This window comes from Hemiscyllium ocellatum, chromosome 32 (genome assembly GCF_020745735.1).
Source record: "Hemiscyllium ocellatum isolate sHemOce1 chromosome 32, sHemOce1.pat.X.cur, whole genome shotgun sequence".
Taxonomy (NCBI): Eukaryota; Metazoa; Chordata; class Chondrichthyes; order Orectolobiformes; family Hemiscylliidae; genus Hemiscyllium; species Hemiscyllium ocellatum.
In genome coordinates, this window is record NC_083432.1 from 39,400,927 (window position 1) to 39,427,398 (window position 26,472).

General features: G+C 42.3%; 1 long non-coding RNA gene across 1 annotated transcript; it reads left to right on the forward strand.

Annotated features, from left to right (window-relative positions):
* Positions 1–529: 529 nt before the first annotated feature.
* LOC132830849 (uncharacterized) lies at positions 530–1,746 on the forward strand. The gene is made up of 3 exons (XR_009646446.1): positions 530–637; positions 771–888; positions 1,644–1,746. It is a non-coding gene; the product is annotated as an uncharacterized LOC132830849 (long non-coding RNA).
* The last annotated feature ends 24,726 nt before the right edge of the window (positions 1,747–26,472 follow it).

Sequence of the window (26,472 nt, forward strand, 5' to 3'; positions counted from 1 at the left end):
GGCAGCTATGAGCAGTTTTAAATGATGTATGTACAATTATGAATGAGAGTTCATGATACGGTGGTAATGTCCCTATGTCTCAGCCAGGAGGCCTGAGTGCAAGTCACTTGGTCCACAAAAACTGAACGAACTGCGGATGTTGTAAATCAGAAACAAACATAGAAGCTGCTAGAAAAGCTCAGCAGGTCTGGCAGCATCTGTGAAGAGAAATCAGAGTTCATGTTTCAGGTCTGGTGACACTTCCTCAGAATAGGGACCTGAAACGTTAACTTTGATTTCTTTTCACTGATGCTGCCAGACCTGCTGAGTTTTTCCAGCAACTTCTGTTTTTTTATGTGTGCAATAACACAATTGAACAGGTTGATTGGAAGCTATAAAATTATGAGGGGCCTAGTTAAAATGGATGGAATAGAGTTATTTCTTATAAGAGGGGGATCAATAACCAAGGGACACAGATTTGAAATTCTTGGCAAAAGGATTAAAGTGGAGGTAGGAATTTTTTTCCCTGCAGAGTGTGGTGGAAGTCTGAACTTGTCTGAAAGGGTGGTGGAGTCAGAAGCCTTCATCCCATTTAAAACAACTTGATATGGCCTTGAGGTCCTGAAACCTTTGGAACTAATGACCAACTGCTGGAAAGGTGTGTATTCTGTAACTTTTTATCAGCCATTACAGACAGGAATGCTTTCTTTCTGTGTTGTGAGTTTTCAGTGCTCCTCTACATTCATTTGATCCCAGGTCACTGGCCCCATTTCCACTTTTTCATTCAGTAGGTCCCAAACTGAGGCCCACAGGAGAGCTGTTGACAGTTTGGAACAAGCTGGAGGGTGGGCTCAGAGTGTGGCAGCCATACGTGGGTGGTGGGGAGCCCTCAGGATGGGATGACGATCTGTAAGTATTCTGAGTTTTTATCTGTAAGAAAAACCCTGTTTACTTAAAAATAATTCCTAAAACTTTTTACATGCCTTCTTTCATTTTATGAGTATTATGTACTTTGCTTTTCAATTGGTCCACTGTTGAATTTCCATTGTCCTCTAATGGGACTACTGTTCTCTCATGATTTATGATTCATATGTCTGAATGTAGTAATTTCACCTCCAATATATGTCCTTGGCTATATTATTTTACATATCCTATTCAGTATTGTGTTTACATTCTATCACTCGCCATTCTCTTGAACATGATCAGATTTCATGTTTGTGAATGATGCCTAGAATTGTGGCGGCACGGTGGCACAGTGGTTAGCATTGCTGCCTCACAGCGCCTGAAGACCCGGGTTCAATTCCCGACTCAGGCGACTGACTGTGTGGAGTTTGCACGTTCTCCCCGTGTCTGTGTGGGTTTCCTCCGGGTGCTCCGGTTTCCTCCCACAGTCCAAAGATGTGCGGGTCAGGTGAATTGGCCATGCTAAATTGCCCATAGTGTTAGGTTAGGGGTATGGGTGGGTTTCGCTTCGGCGGGTCGGTGTGGACTTGTTGGGCCGAAGGGCCTGTTTCCACACTGTAAGTCTAATCTAATCTAATCTAAATTGTTGCCAGCTCTGATTCCAGAGTTGTCCTTGTTGATTGTTTACCCGCTAGATTTTAAGGATCTGAAACAAAGTTTCAGTACATCTTTCACCACATTCAATGTGTGTTTTATTCTAGCCTTATTATCTGAAGCTCATATTGTACAGTTTGACCTTCTCCGTAACCCTAAGTTTAGATGTCTACCTAAACCAGTCCATGATGTGGAGGTGCCAGTGTTGGACTGAGGTGGAAAAAATTAAAAATCAGCAAGGATCAGCGCTTCGAAAGCTAGTACTTCCAAATAAACCTGTTGGACTGTAACCTGATATTGTGTGATTTTTAACTTAAAAAGTCCATGTCAGACTCTGCATCCTTCCACCTGAGCAGTGTTGAATTCCTTGATTCCCTCTTGTTGCTAATGAAACTACCATGCTTTCAGTATTTTGATCATTTATTTATTTCAAGTTCCTTTCAGTAAATGTAGCCAACACAAGTTCTGTACATTCAGTTCATTATGTCCGAGTTCTCTCAAACTGAACACCACATATCCATGATTCCCATTCTTGTATTGCTCCTGCAGTGAGTGATAGCTATTCAATTTCAAGATCCTTGATCCATTTTCTGATCTCTCTGCCTCAAGCTATTCCTGATGAAGGGCTTTTGCCCAAAACGTCGATTCTCCTGCTTCTTGAATGCTGCCTGACTTGCTGTGCTTTCCCAGCACCACACTCTCAACTCTGAGATTTTCGGCATCTGCAGTCCTCACTTTCTCCTACTTGATTGAGATGACCTAGGCATGACTTCTTTGACCATTGTTACTTGGTTGCATCCTAACACATGTTTTGTTTCATGTATCCTTCAATGATATACTTCTAATATCACTTTAGTTTGCATATGGCACTCAGGCTTGCTCTGTCTCTGCCCTGTAGATATAGTGACTTGACTATCCATTGATGGGCATCTGGGATGTATATGCATGTGGAGAAGGATAAGGGACAAGAAGGATAAACTTCAACAGTGATGCTAAAACATCCTTCCCCTTCAACTCCCCACTGCCCTTGCCTAAATCCCTTTAGGTTCTCATTATTCCCAACTGAGCCTCAAAACAATTTGCAAAGTACTCATAAAGAATAAATATTGGTAAGATTGAGTAGGGCTATTAGTTACACCAAGATATGTGAGGTGGTGAATGAAATCGCAATAAATATCAGCAAATCTCTAAGCAAATGCTAGAACAGATGTGAGAGGCTGAATGGCCTCCTCCTGTTCCCATGCATGAGTTTATGGATATGTTTTAAGGAAACAATGAAAAAATAAACACATGGTCAAATGTGTTTTATTCTCTTTATGCTGTTTTATGGATGTCACTAACTCAAGGGTGATTCTCAATAATGAAACTATTCTTTGAACAGTCACTCAGTCAGCAAGTTTCAGTACTCTCCTTGTTTCTTAATTATCACTAATTTCTCATAACAATACTATTTAATAAAAAGATGTCCATTCAATTTTAAAGAATTCTAATTCTACATTTTGGCTTTTTGTTGTTGTCAACTACTCTGATAATTTCTGAGGAAGGGTCACTAGACCCAAAACGTTAACTCTGATTTCTCTCCTTGGCTACTGCCAGACTTGCTGAGCTTTTCCAGCAATTTTCATGCTTGTCTCTGATTTACAGCAGCCGTGGTTTTAGAAAGATGTCTCTTGCTTGGATGACGTGCATCAAGGGAAATTTTGAGGTTAAGTCGGAATTCTGGAAAAGAATGTAAGACAGAATAGTTTTTGCTTCATTTGAACTATACTGGGAATGAAGAAAAGCTTTCTGGATTTTCATAATTCAAGTGGTATGAGGCTTCATCCTGTCATGCTGAAAATATCAGCAAATCAATCTTTTCTCAATTTATGTTAGCAATACACAAGTTGGTGAGACAGAGAAGCAGAAAGTTTTAACTGGTTATATACCACTACATAAATAAAACAGAACATGTAGATCACCAGCTTTTGGTTTCTTCTTAAGAAAATTACATTTTAAAATTAATTTATGAAATATGAATGTCAGTGACAAGCACGAGATATATTTCCCATTCATTATTTTCCTTTTTAACCTTCTTGAAACTACTCTTTGTTGTGACTTAATATAACTGAGAGGCTTGCCATTAAAACATAAAGTGCCAGAGATACTCAGTAGGTCTGGCACCATCTAAGGAGAGAGAAACACCATTAACTTGCAGGTTGATGAGCTTCCATCAGAACTGGAAATTGTTGGAGACATAAAACATTATGAGTAGGCGAAGAGGCAGACATAGAGTCGTATAGCATGAAAATAGACCCTTTGGTCCAACCTAACCATGCCAAGCAAGTTTCCCAAACTTAGTCCCATTTGCCTGCATTTGGCCCATAGCCGTCTAAACTTTTCCTATTCATGTACCTGTCCAAATATCTGTTTAATGTAGGAACAAAGGAAGTGTCAACAAAGGAGATGGTCTGATTTGGATAGAAGGCAGGGATTTCTCCTCCCTTTGTATCTCTATGGGTAAATACTATCCCAGTTAAATAGTTGGGCTTTTTTCTGGCAAAAAAAACAATCCTTAAAACATTTTGGAGAAATCATCATTGACTGGCGCAACAGTGTTACACAATACAACTTGATTTTATCCAGCCACGTTTTCAAGTGTGCAGAATTTTGCAGTCAGCTGCAGAGCAATGTGTTTGCCACAGACCTCAATGAAAGCTGCCCACAAGTGTCTAACGTTCTCTGTGATGCACATTTTTCCTTTCCTAGCATCAGTTTGAATCTAACATCAATTCAAGGGGATCTTAAAGTGCTCAGCAACAATGATGTCATCACTGTCAATCAAACCAGCAAGAAATAATCATCAATAATTCTTCTTTAAGAAATAATTCACTTTCTATTTTTAAATTTTACAAATATTGGGAAATAAGTAGAAAATTAAACTGAAAGTTAGCTATCATAAAAGAAACTAAAAATAAGATTGTTTTAAAAGTACATTTAATTAAAATTAATTTGGAATTTAGCATTCAATAAAAGTACTCCTTTAGACCTAATGAGTCTGTCAGGTCATAGTACACTAGGTTAAAGATTTATTTAAAATCCAGAGTGTGATACTGGAAAAATCGATGTTTTGAGCAAAAGCTCTTTATCAGGAATTTGCTCAAAACGTTGATTCTCCTGCCTGACCTGCTGTACTTTTCCAGCACCACACTTGTGACTCTGATCTCCACATCTGCAATCCTCACTTTCTCCCGGATTTATTTAAAATCACAAAATTTCAGAGCACTGCTCCTTCATTAGGTGAAGTGGATAGAGGTGCACAGGCACAGAATGTCTAGGCAGAGAGGATAATGGAAAGATAAATTCCAGATAATTAAGAGTATCCACTGATAAGTACAAATAATGTGAGTAAAGTGTCAACAGACTGAATAACAAGTGAAGGGATGACCTGCAAACTGATTAATAAAGGCAGAAAGATAATTACAAATAATCAAAAGTGAGATGGTTTTCTAATTATCTCTCTGCCTTAATTAATCAATTCATAAATCACCACTTGTTGTTCAGTTGTTGACACTTTACTCACACCATTTGAATTAATCTGTTGACACTCTTGATTACCTGCAAAGACTTGTTATTCAGCCTGTCCACACTCTACTCACACTATTTGTACTTATCTCCAGATATTCTTAATTATCTTGCCATTATCTCTCTGCCTATGCATTCCATGATTTGGAGATGCCGGTGTTGGACTGGGGTGTACAAAGTTAAAAATCACACAACACCAGGTTATAGTCCAACAGGTTTAATTGGAAGCACACTAGCTTTCGGAGCGATGCTCCTTCATCAGAGTCAACCACCTGATGAAGGAGCGTCGCTCCAAAAGCTAGTGTGCTTCCAATTAAATCTGTTCGACTATAACCTGGTGTTGTGTGATTTTTAACTATGTATTCCATGCCTGTGTGCCTCTCTCCACTATCATGGTCATTCTAACAGATGAGAGACTTAACAAACAATCAAGGAATTTTTCTTCGTATAATTTCAGTTACATCACTGAAAACTTTTGCTATAAATTCTGTGTCTTACAATCGTGTACTCCACAACCACCTGATGAAGGAGCAGCGCTCAGAAAGCTAGTGCTTCCAATTAAACCTGTTGAACTATAGCCTGGTGTTGTGTCATTTATTAACTTTGTACACTCCAGTCCAACACTGGCATCTCCAAATCATCTCTCCACTTCACCTGATAAAGGAGCAGCACTTAAAAAGCTTGTGATTTTACATTAACCTGTTGAACGCTAACCTAGTGTCTTGTAACTTCGGACCTTACCATTCCAGTCTACCACCGGCACCTCCACACTAATGAGCCTGGTCATCAGTAATTATGAATTTAGTATGTCATTAAAATCCTAATTCCACCTCATTTTGAAAAAGTCTAACTATTGCAAAGGATTTTTTTCAGTATTCTAAAAACAGAAAGTGAATGTACTCATCAGTTCAGCGATTTCTAATTGATTGCAGGAGGAACCTCAACAGTGCACCCTCTGGTCAAAAGCAGAATCACAGACAGCAGATTCTGGATGAACCGCACGTATGAAATCCAGAGGTTGGTGTCTGTTTACAAAGAATAGTGACGGATTGCTCTAGCAATTTAATTTCCATCACTATTAGAAAATCCAGTTCATTTTACAACAATAAAGCAATTATAATATCACTCTGCAATTTTCTCCAGAACCAGACAATATTGGTATCTCCTGAGATTTTACTGAATATGTATTCTGTAGATGGCATGTGTGGAGAGTCTAACTTGGGAAATGTACAGTTTAATTTTAGCAAAGTGATCACTATCACAAATAGACTATGCTTAAGTAAGAAAAGTCATCTATGAATAACCTAAGCATTCTGTAATTCATATGGATGACAGCCAGAGGCTGTTTCAGTAAGGCACACATAGATGCACAAGAATTTATTTTCAGCATGCACTCTTAAACATTCTAAGTACAGATTTGAGATTAAGTGTGTAAAGTTCAACCATGTAAAATAAAGCAAAATGAAATTGTGTGAAGTAAAAAGAGTTTATCACATGTTATGGTAGTGGTCAAACCTGACACTTTAACTTTCATAATTTGATTGTTTTACATACATCATTTCTTGGATTAAAATGATTTATAGAAAACTTCAAATACTGACTTAAAATGGATACCATGACCACCTGACCCCAGACTGAGGCGACCCAAGTGGATTAAACAAAACTATCTGCACCGAAATTACCTTTTTATCTAAAGATATTGAAATCAGACAATTAAGTCAGCATCAAGAAATTTGTATTGCCTGTTTTAATTCACATGGAATATTTGTCATATTGTACAAGAAACATTTCCTGCAAAGTATATAACTTGGAGAGACAATAGGGTTAGACTTAGAAACCAATGAATGAACCCTATTTCAACAGCTGTGTTTGAGCCGCAGAAAAGAGGAGAATAAATTTGTAAGCAAGAAGTAGAATATTCTCTCTGTCTCTCTTCCCCTCTTGTGTTCCTTGTTATTATCTTGGAAGACAACACCTGGTGAAAAAGCAGATCGAAGGGTACGATCATTCATCAAAAACTTTATGACTGTTGAAGATATTAGTGAACAATTAAATAAATGCAATTCATGTTAAACATCTGTTACCTCACAAACTCTAAGGACTTTTAACCTGCATAACCTTTGATCTTTAAGTCTATGCAAGACACTTCTCCATTTTAAACTTATTGCCTGTGTTTGTGTGTATCTGATGTTACATTCTTATTATTTATGTTGGGGCTAATAGGTAATAGAAGCTTTGGAATTGGGTCCTTTCCTTTTGTCCTGTTAACCGCATTTTCAATTGACAGACATAGCTATACGCTAAAAGAAATAAAATTATTATGGTGCAATCAACTGCAAAGGAATTGAAAACAGAGGACAGCTAAATTACCCTCTTAACCTGGCTAAAACATCAAGCAAAATAAAATGAAGTTGTGTAGATAAAAACAAAACAGAATCATGGAACATCAGAAGCGGACTTGTGAAATGAAGTAACATTGTAAGGATTGATGTGCTTTTCACACAATATAGAATAAGGTTCACAGAGTGGTGCAGAATGATTGGGGCTAATTCAAATGACTCAGTTTCATCGAATAGTGGATTTCAGTCTCATTGTGGTAGATAATGTAAAGTTTGAGACTGACATTCCAAGGCAGTACTGAGCAACTGATGAATTGTCCAACATCCAAGATTGTGTTTGTCTGCTGAAGAAGGTATTAAAATTTCTATTCCACTATTCAAAGAGGATCAGTTCTTGAAACTGTGAAAGCTGAAAATTTGAATCGAAAACAGAAAATGCTGGAAATACTCAACAGGTCTGGCAGCTTTGGTGGAGAGCAAAACAGAGTTAGCCTTTCATGTGAAGAAGGGTCATTGACCTGAAACCATAAGTTTGTTTTCTCTGCCACAAATGTCATCAGATCAAGAAAGTCCCCTTGTGTTGAGTCCAATTTTCATCCCTCACCAGTAACCATTCGAAAAATAAGTGTGACTGGTTATTTAGTATAAATAAAGCTCTTAAGTTGAACCAACATATTAGAAAGCCCCACCTTTTCAGCTCTAAATATCACATTTTTTCACATAGTGTGTAAACTGACTCCCCCTCTCCATTTCAGACAAGACACGGGACACGCATGTTAATTGTCAGCGTCATTTTTTAAAATCCCACAAATGCATGATTGACTTACTGATAACTCATAACCAGGCAGAAGAGTTCAGTCAGGTAATACGAACTGTGTTATACTGTGGGAGCTGAAGACACACCTACTCCTTGTATCACATGCTGATTATATTTCAAAATAGCAATCGCTCACGCCCAGGGCAACAGTTCATTTTCATACTTGACTAAAAAAGCTGACACCCATTTTTTGGACAGATTTTCTGAGACTTGAAAGGTTGACTTGAATATGAAAAAGATTATTTGTAATTGACCTGTTATTGCAGGCTACTTGGGCAAATGACCTTCTGGCTGATATGGGGGGGGAAAAAAACCCTTTTAAAAGTTGGTTTCCATGCTGCCATCTATGGTATTTCATTTACTGTCTGTGAGGCATTCCTTTATGAAAATTGGCTGTCTACATGGCAGTGAATACATACCTTGTTTTTCTTTTGTTTTCTTTCTTCTTTTAGGCATTCTGTCCATTTGTGATTCTTCTGGCAACAGGAAAATCTAAGTTTGGACACCATTATGAATATAGTTTTCTTTTCTGCTGCATGCTGAAAGTAAATGGATAACCTCAATTGTTAATAAGACCACTGTTACAAGATTTGCAGATGATTGATACCAGACTGATTCCACATGCTAATATTACAATGAGTTAGCATTGCAAGTCGTACTAAGTTAGTAGGTCCTACTAAATGGAAGTGGTCATGTGTTTGGAAAGTGCTGCCTAGTTTCTGCAGTGCGTCTTGTGGAAGAACCACACTGCTGCTACTGACTTTCTGTGGTGGAGAGAGTGAGTGTTCGTGAATGTAATGCCAGTCAAGGCCTTGCCTCCAACTGCTACCCCTCCTTACCCCAAAGCCCGACTTTAAACCTTAATGATGCTCACCCTGGTCCACTGAGCTTCCCCTGTGAAGGCCACAGTTGTCACAGCGAACAACTGCCTTTCCTTTAGCCTACCATGCCCCCCCAAAGCTGTTTGGCTTACCACCCAAACAATTTGAGATCCCCCTGTCACTGTTCATATACAAATGCTTCAGCTTTCCTCATGAGCCTTAACACTAATCCCTCCTCCAACCCACAGACCCCCCAACCCAACCCCTTTTGGTTGTGATCCTTCTGCTTGCAACTTCCTGAATGATCAATGAACCCAATCCCAGGGCTGCATCCGCCCAGACCACTGACCGACATGAACACACCCCTGCTACCAAGCATGATGACAAGTAACGTCTTTATGTCTGCACCAAACAGCACATCAATACAGCAGTACTATTGCTCAGACTGAAGCACCAACACACTGACAGACATGGCATGGTAGGGCATGTATGTTTCAAGCATGTGTTCGAAGTGAACAAGTGTAAAGAGAGAAAGCAAGGAGCCCTGAGATCCGGCCTGCCTCAATCCATGAGCTGTGTGCTTGTCTGTGAATGCAAATAAATCTGACAGTAGCCTTTCAATGCTAACTGTTGGTGAGCCTTGCAACATAAACCCTAAGCAGCCTCCAAATGGATTGGAGAGGGGCCTTGATTGATGTGAGAGGTTAGCAAATGTTGGATGGCAATGCCTATAGATGAGGAGTGCATGCAACCTTTACCCATGAATTGTACCCTGAGATGCTGCTTGATGCTCAGCAATGGCGGGGCTTTTTGCAGCCGGCCACCATTTACCCACGCTGATCTCCATGTTAAGACATTTGGCACATTTAGAATGTAGGAAGCCAAGTATCAATGAGGTGAGCTGTGGTCTTAATAAGGCATTTAACAATCTGGTTGAAGATTTGTAGCTCGGGTGTCCGTTGTTGTGGTTCTGTTCGCCAAGCTGGAAGTTTTTGCTGCAAACGTTTCGTTCCCTGGCTAGGGAACATCATCAGTGCTATTGGAGCCTCCTGTGAAGCGCTGCTTTGATGTTTCTTCCGGTATTTATAGTGGTTTGTTCTTGCCATTTCCGGGTGTCAGTTTCAGCTGTAGTGGTTTGTATATGGGGTCCAGGTCTATGTGTCTGTTAATGGAGTTTGTGGATGAATGCCATGCCTCTAGGAATTCCCTGGCTGTTCTCTGTCTGGCTTGTCCTATGATGGTAGTGTTTTCCCAGTCAAATTCATGTTCCTGGTTGTCTGAGTGTATGGCTACTAGGGATAGCTGGTCGTGTCGTTTTGTGGCTAGCTGATGTTCATGGATGCGGATTGTTAGCTGTCTTCCTGTTTGTCCTATATAGTGTTTTGTGCAGTCCTTGCATGGTATTTTGTAAACTACGTTAGTTTACCAGGGACACCAGCATACAAACTGGCCAAAGAACTACAACAAAAACTGAAACACCTAGTCAGCGGATCCAAACACTCCATACAATCAACACAGGAATTCTTGGACATCATCAGGAATACACACATAGACAAAGAAGAAACCATGGTATCATTCGACGTGACGGCACTGTTCACATCAATTGACAAAACCCTAGCCAGAGAAACAATAGCCAACCTACTGGACATACATAACAGAACACAGGAGGCCGAACCTATCAACAAGGACGGCATACTTAAACTACTAGACCTGTGCCTCACCACACACTTTACATTCAACAATCAGACATACAAACAAATCAACGGAACACCCATGGGATCACCAATCTCGGGACTCATAGCAGAGGCAGTTATGCAAAGGTTAGAACATACAGCCCTACCACAAATCCAACCCAAACTCTGGATCAGATACGTCGATGACACCTTTGTAATCATCAAAAACACAGAAATAGAAAAAACACACCGAATCATCTACGCCACACTCACAGGAATACGATTCACGAGAGAAGAGGAAAAGGATAGCCAACTCCCATTCCTAGACGTGTTAGTACAGAGAACACCCAAAGGAGAATTCACCACAAGGGTACACAGGAAACCAACACACACAGACCAAGTCCTAAACTATGAAAGTAACCACCCCAACACACACAAACGAAGCTGCATCAGGACACTATTCAAAAGAGCCACAACACACTGCAGTACACCAGAACTGCGAAAAGAGGAAGAGGAACACCTATACAAGGTATTCGCCAAAAACGGATACCCACGCAACTTTATCACCAGATGCCTAAGAGATAGACCACGGAACGAGGACATGCCACAACCAAGAGGACTAGCCACACTACCATACGTCAGGAGCGTCTCAGAACTGACAGCCAGACTACTGCGACCCTTAGGACTCATAACAGCATACAAGCCAACTTCTACACTCAGACAACAACTCACTAGAACAAAGGACCCAATAGCCAGCACGAGCCAAAATAACGTAGTTTACAAAATACCATGCAAGGACTGCACAAAACTCTATATAGGACAAACAGGAAGACAGCTAACAATCCGCATCCATGAACATCAGCTAGCCACAAAACGACACGACCAGCTATCCCTAGTAGCCATACACTCAGACAACCAGGAACATGAATTTGACTGGGAAAACACTACCATCATAGGACAAGCCAGACAGAGAACAGCCAGGGAATTCCTAGAGGCATGGCATTCATCCACAAACTCTATTAACAGACACATTGACCTGGACCCCATATGCAAACCACTACAGCTGAAACTGACACCCGGAAGCAGCAAGAACATCCATCAACAGACACATCGACCTGGACCCCACATACAAACTACTACAGCTGAAACTGACACCCGGAAGCGGCAAGAACAAATCACTATAAATACCGGAAGAAACATCAAAGCAGCGCTTCACAGGAGGCTCCAATAGCACTGATGATGTTCCCTAGCCAGGGAACGAAACGTTTGCAGCAAAAACTTCCAGCTCGGCGAACAGAACCACAACAGGCATTTAACAAGCTATAATCCCTCTTAATCTGTGACTTGTAGCTGCCTAACAAGAAACTCATGTCACTGATCAGCGAATACATAAAAAATGCATTCTATTGCTCCTGATGTTTAGATTAAATTAACTACAGTGTGAAACTAGTTGGACCTTTTTTGTGTTTTTCCCACAGATCCCATCATAGCCAACCTTGCTCAGATCCCGATAAGCATCATGCTCACCACTTGCCTTCCCATATTTTTGTGTTATCTGCAGACTTGGTGATAGTATATTCATTTACATCATCCAAGTCATTAATGTATATTGTAAATAATTGTGGGCCAAGCACCGATCCTTGTGACATTTCACTAGCTACAGTTGCCATTCTGAAAATCCTCCCTTTATCCCAACTCTCTGTCTTCTATTAGTTAGCCAATCCTCTATCAATGCTAATATACGACACCCAACACCGTCTAAAGTAGTATTATGTATGGTACCTTGCTCCAGGCCTGCAGCAGCCAGGAGTCCCCCTTCCAGGCACTGCCGCCAACAAGAGTTCAGGCTCCAGGCCTAACTCTGTCAGGAATCCCCACTCCAGGCACTGCCACCACCAAAAGTTCAGGCTCCAGGCCTAACTCTGTCAGGAGTCCCCACTCCAGAACTGCCACCACCAAGAGTTCAGGCTCCAGGCCTACCTCTGTCAAGAATCCCCACTCCAGGCACTGCCACCAATAAGAGTTCTGGCTCTGGGCCTGCTGCCGCCAGGAATCCTGATCTACGCTAACAAAACATCAGCTGCCTCCCAGCGACACTGCTCAGCCTCAAAGATGAAGGTTAAAATAAAAGTCAAAAAGGAGAGAAAGGAAACAATTCTGCCAGCCTGGAACAGATGGGCTCAGGAGCTGAACACTGCCTACCATGGTCATGCTGCCATCTTGAAAAAATGCTGCCAGAGGAAGTGATAGATGCAGGTACAGTTACAACATTTAAAAGATATTTGGACAGGTACATAAATAGGAAAGGTTTAGAGGAAAGCAGGAAAGTGGGACTAGTTTGGTTTGGGAAATTTGATGGGTGTGGACTCGTTGGACTGAAGGGTTTGTTTCTGTGCTGTGTAACTGTAGTTGGTTTGGTTGGCAGGATTTCTCCTTCATGAAGCATGTTTGATTACATTATACATTTCTAAATGGCCTGCTATTCCAACCATTTTAATAGATTCTAACATTTTCCCAGTGGCAGAAAATTTTAAAGTAAGGACAAAAAAAAGATGTTGAAAAAGCTTAGCAACTCAGGCATCATCTGTGGAGAAAATCAGATTTAAACTTTGGATGAAAGATCTTTGACTTGAAACGTTAACTGTTTCTGTTTATAACTGCTGCCTGACCTGTGTTTTTTTCCAGCTTTTGTGTTCTTATTTCAGATATTCAGTGTATTCAGGAAAGGTAAGCATAAAGGGAGGATTATAATAGAACACTAGTGTAAGAAATAATTTAGGAAATAGAGTCAGATACTCAGCTCCTTGGGGCTGTTCACTTTGATCATGATTGAATTATAAGTTCATGAGAAAATGCTTGGTAACTTTTATTTGAATGAATATAAGAGATTTTTTTAATAACGTTGGTATGCAAATGGATTTCATCATGATTGAGACAATTACATCAAGGGCTTGGAAATGCGCAAGAGCAGTTTGCCAAACACTTTTTTGTGAAGATAATGTTCCGTTAAGAAAGGATTCTGTGGCAGAACAACATGCACAGCATAAAGAAGTAAATTTGTCTTGTCAACAAGCAGAAAGGGATGCAAACACACCGAATCCCAAGGAAACAAGAGAATTCTCTGTCTCATTGGTCACGTTTGACTTTTACAACCAGGAATTATTCACACAGATGCATGAATATAATGATTCAATTCACTTAAATACAATGATGTAATAATCATTTTGGCAGGGGATCAAATACATTGGTTGAATAATTGTGGTAGATTGCAGCTTGTAAAGTTAAGGATACAATGGAATAACTTTTCTTCTTTACAGTATCAGTTTAGTATATAGTAGATTGACAACTTTCCAACTGTCAGCTCTAATCAATAATCCACAAATGTATCTAACATTAACATTAAAAAAAGGTGAGACTGTTCAACAATGATTGTTATATATTCATCAGTCGAGTGAATTGTTAATCAGAACATTTATGATCCTAACATTTAAGAGGCATTTGGACAGACACATGAATATGGAACAGAGATATGGCACCCATGTGCAGGCAGATGGAAGTAGTTTAGAATGACATCATGGTTGGCTCAGACATGGCTGACTGAAGACCCTATTCCTGTGTTGTACTGTTCTATGTTATATGTTCTATATTTAGTTAGAACCATTCCAAACTGATGAGCTGAATGGGAAAGTTGTGGTATTGTGGTAATGTCTACACTCCAAAGTTACCGTCGAGGAAGATTTGAATCCAATCAAACAAAATCTGGAGTTAAAAAGCTGGTCCAACGTAACTGATTGTGGTAAATATGCATCTAATTCATTCATGTCCTTGGGAGAAGGAAATCTGTCATCCTCACCCTGGGTCCACCTCTGACTCTCGATGTATAGCTCCTTGTAATTGACTCTTAAATGGCTCATGCTCAAACTCAGTGGGAGGTGGGTACACGAGAGTGTTCAGTCCCACTGGTCTAATCCAGGAGAGTTGAAACTAACTTTTTAACCCATGTCCTTGTTCGTTCTTTAAAGGGAAATACAGAAATACATTGTAATTTGGGATGTACTCAGCAGTGGTAGCTTGCTGTAGAGCTTGTAATGCCTCATTATGTTTGTAATCAGAAAAGAACAAGGTCCAGTCTGTTTTAAGTTTCTTTGACTCTTTAGATGTTAAATTCCATCAACATCTCTCTCTCTTGACAGGCATTTAATTTACATCTGGAGCTATTTGAACAAAAATGTTTGGAATTATATGTTAAAAATATACTTAATTTTAACCTGTTATTGTAACTACAGTACATTTATGAGGAAGCCAGGCAATCATTGAAGAGAATAGCTGCTCACAATGATAGATCTAGATAAGACAAGCTGAAAATGTGTTGCTGGCAAAGCGCAGCAGGTCAGGCAGCATCCAAGGAACAGGAGAATCGACGTTTCAGGCATAAGCCCTTCTTCAGGAATCTTCTTCAGGAAGATTCTCCTGTTAAAAAAAAATCCTTGGATGCTGCCTGACCTGCTGCGCTTTTCCAGCAACACATTTTCAGCTCTGATCTCCAGCATCTGCAGTCCTCACTTTCTCCTCCTAGATAAGACAAGGTAGGAGGAGGCTGAGATGGAACATAAACGTCAGATAGCCTGGCGATATATTTCCAGGTTGTGATTGGCTTGGAGGGGAACTGAATATGGTATCCTTGTCCTTCTAAATGGAAGTGGTTATGGAATAGGAAGGTGCTGTCTGAGGACCTTTGGTGTATTTCTGAGGTGCGCCTTGTAGATATTGCAACAGTGTGCACTATAAAGTTGGTGATGGAGGAGGTGGATGCTTGTGGATGTGGTGCCAGTCAAGCGGGCTGCTTTGTCCTGAATGGTGTCAAGCTGCTTGAGTAGTGTTGGAGCTGCACCCATCCAGGCAAATGGGATGTATTCTATCACACTCCTGACTTGTGCTTTGTAGGTGATGGAGGGACTTTGGGGAGTCAAGAAGTAAATTACATGCCACAGTATTCCTAGCCTCTGACCTGCTATTGTTGCCACTACGTTTATGAAGTGAGTCCAGTTAAGTTTCTGGTCATTGGTAAACCCCAGGATGTTGATAGTGGGGGAATCAGTGATGGTATCACTATTGAATGACAAGGGGTAATGGTTAGATTATCTCTTGTTGGTGATGATCACAGCCTGGCATTTGTGTGGCTTAAATGTTACTTGTCAGTTGCCAAAGCCTGGATACTGCCTAGGTCTAGTTGCATTTCAACATGGACTGCTTCAGTGTCTGAGGAGTCATGAATGGTGCTGAACATTGTACAATCATTGGTGAACATCCCCACTTCTGACCTTATGCTGGAGGAAAGGTCATTGCTGAAGCAGCTGTAGATGGTTGTGCCTGGGACACTTCCCTGAGGAATTCCTGCAGAGATGTCCTACAGCTGAGATGACTGACCTCCAACAACACAACCATCTTCTCACGTGTCAGGTATGACCCTACCAGTGGAGAGATTGCCCTCTGATGTTTATTGTTTCCAGTTTTGCTAGGTCTCCTTGATGCCACAGGTAAATTCAAAGTTAAAAATCACACAACACCAGGTTATAGTCCAACAGGTTTAATTGGAAGCACACTAGCTTTCGGAGCGACGCTCCTTCATCAGGTGATTGTGGAGGGCTCAATCGTAACACAGAATTTATAGCAAAAATTTGCAGTGTGATGTAACTGAAATTATACATTGAAAAATTGATTGTAAAGCCTTTCATCTGTTAGAATACAGTGATAGTTTCACTTCTTTCATGTGTAAATCACAAAACCCTTCTTTTTAAAGTTGGATTCTCGGGTTAGCTGCTAACAATGGTGATAGCTAGACAATATGTTGAAGGTGTTAGCCCCCTGTGTTCTCTGTCTATGACCTGATGTTTAGATTGATTCTAATCTAGTAAGTGAGATAACAGAATTTTACATAAATTCCTGCAGTTTTTGAGCTCAGAGTTCGACATGATTGTATGCAGTTTTTGAGCAATAGAACACAGAACATAGAAAAATACAGCGCAGTACAGGCCCTTTGGCCCTTCATGTTGCGCCGATCCGAGCCCACCTAACCTACATTAGCCCACTATCCTCCATATGCCTATCCAATGCCCGTTTAAATGCCCATAAAAAGAGGGAGAGTCCACCACGGCTACTGGCAGGGCATTCCATGAACTCATGACTCGCTGAGTAAAGAATCTACCCCTGACATCTGTCCTATACCTTTCACCCCTTAATTTAAAGCTATGCCCCCTCGTAATAGCTGACTCCATATGTGGAAAAAGGTTCTCATTGTCAACCCTATCTAAACCCGTAATCATCTTGTACACCTCTATCAAGTCACCCCTAAACCTTCTTTTCTCCAATGAAAACAGTCCCAAGTGCCTCAGCCTTTCCTCATACGATCTTCCTACCATATCAGGCAACATCCTGGTAAACCTGCTCTGCACCCGTTCCAGTGCCTCCATGTGCAATGTAACTGTGCAATACAAATTCACCACACAAAATATATGTGTGCATGTGGGTCTTTGTCTGTCTGTGTGTGTCTGTCTGTCTGGGGTGGGAGGTGTGTGTGTGTGTGTGTGTGTGTGTGTGTGTGTTTTGCAATGGTGATCACCTGTAATGTGACATGAACCCAAGGTCCCGGTTGAGGCCCTCCCTATGGGTACCGAACTTAGCTATCAGCCTCTGCTCAGCCACTTTCCTCTGCTGCCTGTCCCGAAGTCCACCTTGAAGGATGGTCACCCGAAGGTCCGAGGCTAAATGTCCTGGACCACTGAAGTGTTCCTCAACTGGGAGGGAACCCTCCTGTCTGTTGATTGTTGTGCGGTGCCCATTCATCCGTTGTCGTAGCCTTTGCTCGGTTTCCCCAATGTACCATGCCTCTGGGCATCCTTGCCTGCAACGTATAAGATAGACAACGTCGGCTGAGTCACATGAGTACCTGCCATGTACAAGGTGGGAGGTGTCCGGACGCGTAATGGTGGTATCTATGTCCACAATCTGACACGTCTTGCAGTGTCCACCGTGACAGGGTTGTATGGAGTTGGCCTGAGCCGGGCAGTTTGCTACGAACAATGATCTGAGGTTTGGTGGTTGTTTAAAGGCAAGTAGTGGAGGTGTGGGGAAGGTCTTGGTGAGGTGCTCATCCTCATTGATAATGTGTTGCAGGTCACGAAGAACATGGTGTAATATTTCAGCCCCTGGGAAGTACTGAACAACGAAGGGTACCCTGTCAGTTGCAGCACGTGTCTGTCTCCTGAGGAGGTCATTATGGTTCCTTGCTGTGGCACGTCGGAACTGGCGGTCGATGAGTTGAGCATCGTACCCCGTTCTTTTGAGGGCATCCTTGAGTACTTCCAGGTGTCCATCACGTTCCTCCTCATCTGACATCCTCACAAGAACGGGGTACGATAAATTCTGTGTCACAATCGAGCCCTCCACAATCACCTGATGAAGGAGCGTCGCTCCGAAAGCTAGTGTGCTTCCAATTAAACCTGTTGGACTATATCCTGGTGTTGTGTGATTTTTAACTTTGTACACCCCAGTCCAACACCGGCATCTCCAAATCAGGTAAATTCAGCATTGATACCAAGGGATGTCACTCTCACCTTGTCTCTGGAATTCAGCTCTTTGTCCATGTAGAATCAAGGCTGTAATGAGGTCAGGAGCTGAGTGACCTTAGTCCAAACTGAGCATCACTGAGCAGGTGCTGCTTGGTTGTACTATTGATGATACCTTTAATCACTTTACTGATGATCAAAAGGAAACTGATGGGATGAGAATTGCTCAGGTGGGTTTTATCTTGGTTTTGATGTACTGGACACACCTGGACAATTTTCCACATTGTCAGGTAGATGCCAGTGTTGTACCTGTACAGGAAGAGCTTGGCTAGGGGAGCATCTGGTTCTGGAGCACAAGTCCTAAGTACAGTGTCAGGAATGTTGGAATGTTGTCAGGGCCTGTAGCCTTTGCAGTATCCAGTGTCTTCAACCGTTCCTTGATATCACATGGAGTGAATCAAATTGGCTGAAGACTGGTATCTGGAATGCTTAGGATCAGTGGAGGAGACCACGATAGATCATCCACTTGGCACTTCTGGCTGAGGACTGCTGCAAATGCTTCAGCCTTATCTTTTGCATTGATGTGCTCATCCATCATTGAGGATGGGGATATTTGTGGACCCTCCTCTTCCAGTTGTTTAATCTCCCAGCACCATTCACAACTGGATGTGGCAGAAATGCAGAGCTTAGATCTCATCAGTTAGTTGTGGAATGACTTAGCTCTATCTATCACTTGCTGCTTATGCTGTTTGGCGTGCATGTAGTCCAGTTTGGTGGCTTCACTAGGTTGACACCTCAGTTTCATGTATGCTTCTGTAATGCCCTTCTGCACTCGCCATTCAGGAGAAGGTGAGGGCTGGAGATCAGAGTTGAGGGAGTGGTGCTGGAAAAGCACAACAGGTCAGGCAGCATCCGAGGAGCAGGAGAATCAACGTTTTGGGTATAAGCCCTTCATCAGGAATGAGGCATGTGGGCTGAGGGGCTGCGAGATAAACGGGAGTGGGGGTGGGCTTGGGGGAAGGTAGCTGAGAATGCAATAGGTTGATGAAGGTGGGGGAGAAGGTGATAGGTCAGAGGGAAGAGTGAAGCAGATACAGGGAAAGACATGGATAGGTCAAAAGGGCACTGCCGAGTGAGCCAGGGTTGTTCCCCTGACTTGATAGTAATGTTGGGTGTGGGCATATATCTGCCTATGAGTTTGGAGGTTGTTTTAGAGTACAATTCTGCATCTGTTCATGGCCCACAGCACTCCATGGATGCCCAGACCTGAGTTTCTAGGACTGTTGCAAGTCTCTCTTCCCACCTATCTACTCCATCCTCCTCCTCGACTTTTCGCCTTCAGCCCCACAGTCATCTACCTATCACATTCTCAGCTACCTCTCCCCCCACCCCCCACCCACTCCTCCCATTTATCTCGCAGCCCTCTGGCCCGCAAGCCTCATTCCAGATGAAGGGCTTATGCTTGAAACTGAAACTCTCCTGCTCCTTGGATGCTGCCTGACTGGCTGCGCTTTTCCAGCAACACACTCTTCGACTCTGATCTCCAGCATCTGCAGTCCTCACTTTCTCCCTGCTCAAAGTCTGTACCATTTAGCACAGTGATAGTATCACAGATCAAAATGTAAGGTATTCTCAATTTGTGAAGGCAGAACTAAATTGTGAAGTGCAGAAAAATCACTGCTTAACCTGGAAGATGTGAATGGAGCCTTGGACAGTGAGGAGGGAAGAAGTAAACTGGCAGGTGTAACACCATCGGTGATAGCATGGGAAAGTGCTGTGGGTATGCAGGGAGGTGCTGGATCAGTGGTGCTGGAAGAGCACAGCAGTTCAGGCAGCATCCAATGAGCTGGCAATGAAGGCAGAGTGGATCAAGGTGACCTAGAGAAAACCATTCCTGCCAAATGCTGACAAGAGAGGGGAAGGTGTCTGGTGGTGATGTCTCACTGGAGGTGGTGGAAATGGCAGCTTCTGATCCTTTGGATGTGAATGCTGGTGGTGTGGAAAGCCTGTTTACTTCCTCAATACTGCGTCCTTCCTCAAGTAAGGGACCAAAACTGGATGCAGTCCACCTGGTATGACTCAATAATGCCTTTTTCAGCAACATTTCTCTATTTTTATGCATTATTCCTTTCGCAATCAATGCCAAATTTTCATTTGCCTTCCTCATTACCTACTGTAGCTGTAGGGTGGGAGGAGTGGGTGGGGGTGGGGGGGGGGAGGTAGCTGAGAATGTGATAGGTAGATGACTGTGGGGGTGAAGGTGAAAGGTCGAAGAGGAGGGTGGAGTAGATAAGTGGGAAGGGACACTTGCAACAGTCCTAGAAACTCAGGTCTGGGCATCCATGGGCTTTCTGTGATTCTGTCCTATTGCCTATAATACAGTTGCATCTTATAATGTATTTTACCTAAGCCAATCTATGCCTCCTGCCTTTCTGATTTCCCTTATTCAAATTTAAGACCCTTACTTCAGATCAGAATACCTCACTTGCAAACATAATGTAAAATTCTATCATATTGTGGTCACTCTATCTTAAAGATTCTTTTACAAGATTTTTAAAAAAAATTAGATTACTTACAGTGTGGAAACAGGCCCTTCAGCCCAACAAGTCCACACTGACCCTTCAAAGAGCAACCCGCCCAGACCCATTCCCCTACATTTACCCCTCACCTAACACTACAGGCAATTTAGCATGGCCAATTCACCTTTTTTCATTACATAGTACTAAATCTAAAATAGTTTCTCCTGTCATTGGCTCCTTAACATATTGCTTTCGAAAACATCAAGAACAGATTCCAGAACAGTGACTTCTCCAGGTTTAATGGTCAATTGGTTTACCCAGTCTGTGGAGTCACTCCGGATAAAGTGTGTTGCCCATGCTACACACATCTCCTTTAACACAGTGCACCTCACTACTAATACAATTTGGTGGCCTATTCTCATTCCTGATGAAGGGCTTTTGCCCGAAACGTGGATTTTCCTGCTCCTCGGATGCTGCCTGGCCTGCTGTGCTTTTCCAGTGCCACACTCTCAACTTTAATCTCCACCATCTGCAGTCATCACTTTCGCCTGTTATTGTCTCCTGACTCTTGAAGTTTCTGTTTCTGCTGAAGGACTTTGACTTCAATGCTACATTTCATTCTGCTGTAAAAAAAAAGCCTTTGTGATTTCTGAGCCGCTCCCACATAATCAAAACAGAACTTCATCTATGTCTAATTAAAGGTATTGTGTTGGCACAAAGTTCCACATAGCAATTAATTAGATTTTCACAACACAAAACATGCCTTTTAGACACTGCACTACTGTTTTACAGTGTTTACTTGCTATTGCACAGCATAGTACAACTCCAAGGTGCTGCATCTGACTGGGTGTTATCTTGATACTTCCTGGTTCGGGATCTTGAATCATGGAATTTTACTGCCTAACGGGAGACCATTCAGGTCATCATTGCATGTGCTGACTCTCTGAGAATGCTAGAAAAATGAGAACAGCTTTCAGGGAAGTCAGTCAGGGACTTGCTGATAGCATGAAAACAGAAGATGTTTTGTTTCAAACAAGGCGGAAGTTTTCTGTCCATGAGTAGGTTTTGAATATCCAGGTTGAAGACTGAGCAGAATAATTACTGTGCCTTTTGTTGGTCATTTAAATAGTCTAAAAGTGTTCAATGAGTGCATTATGTAGTTCATTATACTTCATAAACATTGATATTTTCATTAACCTATTATCCTAGCTGTGCCTGATTATATATTTTTGTTTAATTAGAAGCATCTGAATGACACGGATTGAAGGGATCAATTGATTAAATTTAAAGTGTTCTGAATAAAGGTCTTATCAGCCTCAAGAGATTAACTTTGTTTCTCACTTGACAGATGCTGCCAAACTTGTTGAATTTCTCCAGCACTTTTTGTGTGTGTTTTGATCTAACTTGCCTACCCACCATTCGAAAATTCACAGACAGCATTTATTGCCCATCCCCAGTTACCCTTAAGAAGACTGAGATGGTGATTCAGGCAAATATACTGATGTATATCCATCCACTGCCACCGATTATCCCATTCTCACCCTGTCCTCCTCAGGGTCAGACAATCACAGCATGATATTGACCTTTGAGGTGTGAAACCATCTGAGACACACTCATAGAATCACTGAATGCTACAACAGAGAAGAGGCCCTTCAGCCTGTCAAGACTGTCCTGTCAAAAATACATCACAAAATATAATACACCAGTCCCACTTTCCAGCGCTAAGCCCATAACCTTCCAAATGCTTTTGAAAGGTTCCACAAATAGGACAGCACAGTGACTCAGTGGTTAGTACTGCTGCCTCACAATACTAGGGACCCAGGTTTGATTCCAGCCTTGGGTGACTCTGTGTGGAGTTTGCACATTCTCCCCACGTCTGTGTGAGTTTCCTCCCACAGTCCAAAGATGTGAAGGTCAGGTGGATTGGCCATGCAAAATTGTCCATAGTATCCAGGATGTGTAGGTTGGGTGGATTAGCTATGCTATATTGCCCATAGTGTCCAGGATGTGTAGGGTTAGGTGGATTAGCCATGGGACATGCAGAGATAGGGTAGGGTGGTGAATCTGTCTGGGAATACTATTGCACTGCACAGTTCATCTCCAAGGTACTGCATCTGACTGGATGTTGTCTTGGTAATTCCTGGTTCAGTATCTCGAATCATAGAATTTTACTGTCTAACAGGAGACCATTCAGGTCATCATTGCCTGTGCTGTCTCTTTGAAAATGCTGTCAAAACGCAACAGTGCTGGGTCTTCTACTCTTTGTCATTTACATAAATGTTTTGGATGCGAGCATAAGAGGTACAGTTAGTAAGTTTGCAGATGTCACCAAAATTGGAGGTGTAGTGGACAGCGAAGAGGGTTACCTCAGATTACAACAGGATCTGGACCAGATGGGCCAATGGGTTGAGACATGGCAGATGGAGTTTAATTCAGATAAAGCGAGGTGCTGCATTTCAGGAAAGCAAATCTTTGTAGAACTTATATACTGAATGGTAAGGTCCTAGAGAGTGTTGCTGAACAAAGAAACCTTGGTGTGCAGGTTCATAGCCCCTTGAAAGTGGAGTCACAGGTAGATAGGATAGTGAAGAAGGCATTTGGTTTGCTTTCCTTTATTGGTCAGAGTATTGAGTACAGGAGTTGGGAGGTCATGTTGCGGCTGTACAGGACTTTGGTTAGGCCACTGTTGCAATATTGTGTGCAGTTCTGGTCTCCTTCCTATTGGAAAGATGCTGTGAAACTTGAAAGGGTTCAGAAAAGATTTATAAGGATGTTGCCAGGGTTGGAGAATTTGAGCTATAGGGAGAGACAGAACCCCGCTGGGGCTGTTTTCCCTGGAGCGTCGGAGACTGAGGGGTGACCTTATAGAGGTTTACAAAATTATGAGGGGCGTGGATAGGATAAATAGGCAAAGTCTTTTCTCTGGGGTCAGGGAGTCCAGAACTAGAGGGCATGGGTTTAGGGTGAGAGGCGAAAGATATAAAACAGACCTACGGGGCAACGTTTTCACGCAGAGGGTGGTACGTGTATGGAATGAGTCCTGGTACAATTGCAACTTTTAAAGGCATCTGGATGGGTATATGAATAGGAAGGGTTTGGAGGGATGTGGGCCAGGTGCTGGCAGGTGGGACTAGATTGGGCTGGTATGGACAGGTTATACCGAAGGGTCTATTTCCATACTGTACATCTCTATGACTCTATGAGCTCTTGGATGTGATGGACTGAATGGCCTGCTTTCATACTGTCGGGATGCTATGATGATTTTATAATTACCTGACTCAACTACCAGTGCACTCTAGAGTCCTACCACCCTCTCTGGAAAAGGTTTTCCTCAAGTCCCCTCTAAATCTCCTGCCTTTCACCTTAAAAGTGTGAAAGCTGCTTTCCATCCTGTCCATGCCCCTCGTGATCTTAAACACCTCTACTAGGTCCCCTCCCTCAATCTTCTCTGCTCCAAAGGAAGCAACATGAGTTTATCCAGCCTCTTTTTGCAGCTAAGACACTCCATCCCAGGCAATCTCCTGCTGAATGTCCTATTTGAAGATCCCAGGAACACTAACGGACTTGGCCAACCCAGCAACAGAGAGAGAGCCGGAATAAAAATAAAACCAGGAAGTGCCGGCAGCATATGTGCAGAAACACAGTTACATCTTGAGTCCAATATGACTCTTCCTCAGAGTCAAAGATGATGACAAATTTCTGAAAAAGGAAAGAGGAGGAGCTAGTGGTAAGGCAGTCCCTAACAAAGGGCAAAGGGAGTGCCAGTGTTAGGAGAGAAGTGATAACGTTTAGGAGTAATTATTAATGTTAGGTGTTCATAGTAGAGAAAATACCTTAACTCTGCTGAGACCATACCTATGCAAACAAGATACTGAGGGTGTGGGGAGGGTGGGGAAGTGTGGGATGGGGGAAGAAGGGGTGGGACCAAAGTGGAGGGCAAAGTTCATGGTCTGAAATTGCTGCTATTCCTGACCCAGCCCGCCCTGCTATAATACTCCAGCAGCAAGGGGCACTGTCAGATGGACTACTCACCTGTGGGCCAGTTGAGCCCTATCTGTGGCCAATGAAAGGCCAGCAAATTGCCTCCTCCTGAAATGCTGGGAATTTCCTCTAAGTGGGGGAGACCGGCACAAATCAGGAGGAAACCTAGCACAATGGAGACTGCAAGAGAAAGACTCTTGTTCATCTCTGGCCCCACCAAGGGAATTCTGAAAGCCACCTTCAGGTTTCTCGCCACACTAAACTCCACCCAAATAAACACAATACACTCCCTGGAATCCTCAGCCCACAATTCCTCATGCATGGTCCTGCCAGCCTTATTTTATGTCAGGCTCCATCGTTGCACTTGCTTGAAAGACAGTGTCTGTAGTTTGAGGCTGTTAGGAGGCTTGAAGCTAAGCCAGCCAATCAGAGATAGGATTGCCTGAAATGTCTATATTGGAGGCTGAGGGTAGGGATTCCCAGTAAAAAAAATTCATCCCAGTGTTTCAGACCCGTGACAGTTACAATGAATGGCTTCTGTCTCCACAGAGACAGAGTGCAAAATAGACCAAGTATTTCCAGTATGTTCCAGAACCTGACTCGAAGGTAGGTGGTAGGGATGGTGGAGGTCGAGGTCTGCTTTTCAGAGTGGAGGCCTGTGACCAGCAGTGTGCCACAAGGATTGGTGCTGGGTCCTCTGCTTTTTGTCATTTATATAAATGATTTGGGTGTGAAAAAAGGATATATGGTTAATATCAAAGGAGATATAATTAGATGACACCAAAATTAAAGGTATAGTGGACAGCCAAGAAAATTACCTCAAAGTGCAACAGAACTTTGATCAGATGGGCCAAGGAGTAGCAGGTGGAGTTTAATTTAGATAAATGTGAGGTGCTACATTTGAGAAAGGCAAATGAGGGCAGGACTTAGGCACTTAATGGTAAATTGCTGGGGAACAAAGAGACCTTGGAATGCAGGTTGATAGTTTCCTGAAAGTGGAGTCGCAGGTAGACAGTGTAGAGAAAAAAGGCATTTGGTATGCTTTCCCTTATTGGTCAGAGCATTGAGTATAGGAGTTGGGAGGTCATGTTGTGGCTGTACAGGACATTGATGAGGCCACTGTTGGAATATTGTGTGAAATTTTGGTCTCCTTGCAATAGGAAAGGTATTATGAAACTTGTAAGGGTTCAGAAAAGATTTACAAGAACGTTGCCAGAGTTGGAGACTTTGAACTATAGGGATAGGCTAAATAGGGTGGGACTATTTTCCGTAGAATGTTGGAGGCTGAGGAGTGACTTTATAAAATCATGAGGGACATAGATAGGATGAATAGCTAAGGTCGTTTCCCCATGATAGGGGAACAAGATGACATAGGCTTAATGTGAGAGGAGAAAGATTTAAAAGGGACCTAAGGGGCAACTTTTTCATGCAGAGGATGGTGTATGTATGGAGTGAGCTGCCATAGGAGGTGGTGGAGGCTGGTACAATTACAACATTTAAAAGGCATATGGATGGGTATATGAAAAGAAAGGGTTTAAGAGGACATGGGTCAAGTGCTGGCAAGTGGGACTAGGTAAATTTAGGATATCTGGCACGTTCGGCACAGACGAGTTGGACCGAAGGGTCTGTTTCCGTGCTGTACAGTTCTATGACTCTA